General features: G+C 48.1%; 1 protein-coding gene across 2 annotated transcripts in view; it reads right to left on the bottom strand.

Moving 5' to 3' along the window:
- Rnase13 (ribonuclease A family member 13 (inactive)) overlaps positions 1 to 4,849 on the bottom strand; it is a 55,415-nt gene extending 50,566 nt beyond the window's left edge. Inside the window, exon 1 of one of the 2 annotated variants that reach the window (XM_052733356.1) lies at positions 4,740 to 4,849. The gene's annotated coding sequence lies outside the window, so the exon portion shown is untranslated. Of the gene's footprint in view, positions 1 to 467; positions 579 to 4,739 lie in introns of those variants that run through there. The other variant, XM_052733355.1, reaches the window with a different exon arrangement.
- Between the last annotated feature and the right edge of the window lie 7 nt (positions 4,850 to 4,856).

Raw genomic sequence — 4,856 nt, 5'->3', positions numbered from 1 at the left:
CTTCCGTCTCCGTTGGAACCTGAAGAAGCTGGTTCTAACATCACCAAAGGGTTACCACAGCAACAGGACAGAAGGACTCTCCAGAGGAGTGAAGGCAGACACTCGAAAAGTAGTCTCCTCTACCACATCCTTTTATCTGGGCTGACACCACATTTCGGGTGGGTCTCTCTGTTCAAATAATCTGATCAAGAAAATTCCTGGCAGGCGAGCCCAGAGGCACACACATCAGTTGACGCTACATGCCGTCAAGATGACAACCAGGAGGAACCATCACCGTGACCTATAAAATGGCTCCTGCTGTCTGACCCAGTAATTCCAGTTTGTAAAAATATGTCAAGTAGGAATAGCTCAAAATTAGGAGTAAACTTGTACAGTTCATGTTGTACTTTCCTTTGCCCAACAGAGAACTTAAAATAATACAAATCCCCTAAAGTTAAAAGCAACTAAACAAATGAAGGGCATCTTACCTGATGCTTTTACTGAAGATGGCGTGTGTAAAAATCTTGTTTTCTCTGAGACAGGGTCTTCCTATGTAGCACAGGTTGGCCTTGAATCAGCCGCGTAGCTCAGGCTGGCCTCAGACTCATGATTTTTCTCCCTCCTGAGTGCTGGGATTGTAGGCATGTGCTGCCATAACCCGAGAGTTAGCTCAGGTCGTGTATGAGCAACACTATATGGAGAAACTGAATGTGGGGCTGGAGAGATGCCTCGGCAGTTAAAGCATCCTGGCTGCCCTTCCAGAGAGACCAGGTTCTATGGTGCCTCACTACCATCCATAGTTCCAGTTCCACAGAATCTACCTTCTTCTGGCCTCCACAGCCGCCAACCGTGCATGTGGTTACACAGACACACATACATGCAAGACACCTAAACACATTGCCTAAACACATTATGAATGGAGTACAACTATATAAAAGGATTCATGTGCTCATATACCCACCAAGTCCGTAACTAAATCTGCAGTCTCCAGAAGCCTTCGGCTGGGCAGTGGTGGCCTTTGGAGGCCAGCCTTGAAGCCATGACTTCTCCAACTCGCATAAAACAATGAACTTACACCTGACCCACAGATGTACCCTTCTGTTTTTAACTCTGTCCTGTGTGTCTCCTGTTTGGAAACAGCCTGAAGAGGACAAAACAGTGAGGGTCAAATTCAGGAGAGCGAGAAAGATCTGCAACTGACCCTAAGCCTCCAACTCCCATCCCTAACCAGTTTCTGCTCTTCCCATGTTCCTGCCTCCGTCCCGGTTCCACGGGCATTTTTGCTCTCTTTACAAACTGCACCTGGCTTGACAATATCTTTGAAGGGCTGGTCAGACACTAGTCAGGAAGGATCAGCCCCCCAAAACCCTGATATTCCTAACTTCACAGTTTGTTTTTAGATTTTATGTGATGGGGGGGTAGGTCTGTCTAAGCAAGAGACAGGGAATAAATCGACCAGGAAATATCTAGTAAGATAGATATGAATAGTGTGACTAATAGAGTAAGAGACCATGTCAGAGAAGAGCTTTGAGAGAACAATACTCTAATACAGACCCAAAGGATGAGAGCCAACCACTGAAATTGTAAAAAACAAGCCCGAAGGACAGGGGAGCAAGTCATGTTTACAGAACTGGAGAGTGACTGTGGCTGGAGGGTCTCCAGTGGCTGGCCACACCTCAGCGTGGGTAGCAAAGAGCCTGGAGAGGCTGTGAACAAGTTACCAGCTACACGTGGAGCTGTTACAAGGAGTTGCCAAGATCTGACTTGGATTTTTACTTAATTACTTTCTGTCAAACTGGGGGTACAATTTGAGGTTTCGTGCATGCTAGGCAAGTGTTTGACCACTGAGTTACCTTCCCAGGCCCTGGTTTGCATTTTTATTTATTACTTTTTTTTTTTCCCTCGGAGCTGAGGACCGAACCCAGGGCCTTGTGCTTGCTAGGCAGGCGCTCTACCACTGAGCTAAATCCCCAACCTTCTTATTACTTTTATTTGTTTATTTGTGCATGTGCACATGTGGAGGTTACAGGATAGCTTGAGGAGGCTGGCTGGCTCCCTCCACCATGTGGGCCTGGGGGACAGGCTTGGCAACAAACTCCTTTACTGACTGAGCCAGCTCATGGGCCCTGATTCATATTTTAAAATTTTTCATTCAGAGTGCAGAGAATGACTTATCAGAAGGTCAAAACAGGGTCAGTAGGCCAGTAAAGAAACTGATGTACTGGCATTAATTCATGGTATGGTTTTGACGGCACCTAGGTCAGGGAAGAAAACAAGTTATAATAAATTCATTTGTTTTATGTGTGTGTATGTACCACGTGTGTGCATGGAACCCATGGAAGTCAGAAGAGAGTAACAGATCTGCTAGCACTGGAGTTACAACCACCATGTGGATTCTGGGACGTGAACCCAGGTCCACGGCCAAGAGCAATGAGTGCTCTTAACCACTGAGCCATCACTCCAGCCCCAGAGTTATAAACATTGAAAGGAATGTTATCAATCAAATAAAAGCCAAAAGAAATGAAAAGTTAAACCCAAACAGAACTAATATTTATATCTTCTTATCCTAAAACAATGAAGAGTTAGTACCTGGTTTCCTTGGAAGACACAGCAAACAAGAACATATTCTTTCATATCTGATCCTAAAATTCGCTTTTATGGTCCCTCAATTTCCTCTTGACACGAGGGTACAGAACTGTGACCCCTTACCACAGCTTCTCTCCAGGTGGCTAAACATTAGTGAGCAGCCTAAAGCACCAATTCTCAATAGCCAGGCTGTTTTGTTTCATTGCATATCATTAACTAGGCCATAAACATTACAGACACTGCTGTTCCTTCTGCCTTCCCACACACTAGGAGAACACTATGCATAGCATTACTTTTCCATTAGAACCATACAGAAAACTTCTTAGGGATTAAATTCACTATTGCTATTAAATTCACTATTGCTAAGTTCCAAAGAACACAAAATACATAAACCACAGTGAAAAGTATCTGTAACGCAGGAGAGGGCCTGTTAGCTTGATACCTTCCCTATCTCTGATTCTAACCTTACCCCTTCACTGCACTTATCAAAAAGCACACACATCAACTCAGATTACATTGTACACACACCTGTAGGCAAGAGATGCCTATGGAGAAAGGGCTATTAACCACTGTAAGCACACACACACACACACACACACACACACACACACACACACACACACACACACACACACACCATGTATTGAAACTCCTGGAAAGAAGGGGTAGCTTGCATCCCAGAACCTAAATCCAAACTCCTTCACCCCACCAGTTCAAAACCTTTTTATGGATCTTTTTTCTGTTGTGTGTGTCTATATCCCATTACCTAGCTGTGGAGAACCTTGGATTCTATCAAATGATTTGAGTACAAGGAATGTTAAGCTCCAAATGGGAAGATTCAATCTTTCCAGACCAAGAATAGGTGAGCTAGATTTGGGGCAGTGATGAGTAAGGATCATAGAACATCCCTTAAGAAAGCCTCCAGGGAAGGCCTGCCTCTACAGCCTGCTGCTGGGCAGGATTTAACCGGCAGACACCAGGGGGTAGCAAAATCTCACTCTCCAGGCTCCTGGGCACTAATTACAGGGAAACTGGCGAGTCTAGCTTGACCGGAAGGTTGGAAAAAGTTCCATCCCTGCGGTTCTAGCCGATGGGTCACAGAGTTTCCCTTCCCGAGATTCTGTTTTAACCCTAGGAACCAGAGGGCTCTTCCCATCCCTATGAATTAAGTTTCTCCTTTTTCCAGATCCAGAGGAGAAAGGGCAGAGTTTCTCCTGAGGTGAGAAGCATCATTTGTCACCCTTTCCTCTCCTCCCCGCTGTTCCCCGGGCACCGTCGTTGCAGCCTCATGGGACTGTATCCACTACCACACATCTCCTAAATAAACTTCACCCTCAACCTGCGGTGACAATGCCTTCACGCCCTTTCTGGGAACTGGGTAGCTTTCAGATCGCCTCCCAAATGTCCACCTTTTGGACCAGTCCGCTGTGACTCAGAGGCGTGCACGGTAACCCCCTGCTGTGCTGAGGTTCGTTCCTCCCACCCCCACCCCCACCCCCACCCCCGTCCCTTCTAGGAGATCCCACCCGGTCTTCATTTCGCCATACTCGCTGTTTGTCGGTGGGGCAGAAGGGGTGAGGCTAGAACTTTTTAAAGGAACCTGGCTCCTTTTGTCTGCAGTTTAAGATAATAGTCACCGCCAAGAGCCCTAGCGGTGGTGGGCCACTATCGCCTGCGACAAGAAAGATCTAGCTAGCATCAGTACCAAAGCCTGGCGTCCAAGCAAGGAGCTGCTGCCTCCCCTCCTCTCTCGTTAGAGCGGCTGGGGTGTAAGGTTCAGAAAAAGGCAGCGAGGAGCAACTCGGAAAACGTCCCCAGACCCTACGAAGCATCCTGATCCCGGGGCACGGACACCCCACCCCCATGCCAAGCCTTTTACTTCTCCGTAATTCCCCACATCCCCCCGCCCTACCCAAGCAGCACACAGGAGCCCATTGTAGTTGCCTGGAGGCTCGAGACCCAAGAAGGTGGAAGGGGAAGAAGGGCGGGCAAACGTCCAAGGCTTGGGGGGGGGGGGAATCCCCTACTTTCTCTGCCTTCAGCTCTATCTAAAGGGAACCAAAGCGTGTGGGTCGATCTGGGCCCCAGGACCTGGCCCAAGCCTGGCCACGGACGGGAGAAGCGTCATGAGTCTTAAGAGATGGAAGAAGAAGGCTTCGGGCCCCCCCGACAACCTTGGTCCTAGGAGGGAGACCGCTGCAGAGCCCAGAGCGCAAGGCTGGACTGATCCCGCAGAGCGAGAAGACGCGGGAAACCCGGGGCGTCCTCAGCTGGGCGGTTCTCGGAGGGTG

The sequence above is a fragment of the Peromyscus californicus genome, unplaced genomic scaffold (genome assembly GCF_007827085.1).
Source record: "Peromyscus californicus insignis strain IS unplaced genomic scaffold, ASM782708v3 Scaffold_12__1_contigs__length_115047231, whole genome shotgun sequence".
Lineage (NCBI taxonomy): Eukaryota > Metazoa > Chordata > Mammalia > Rodentia > Cricetidae > Peromyscus > Peromyscus californicus.
Note: the sequence above shows the minus strand (reverse complement) of the source record. Positions and strands in the feature narration are given on the sequence as shown.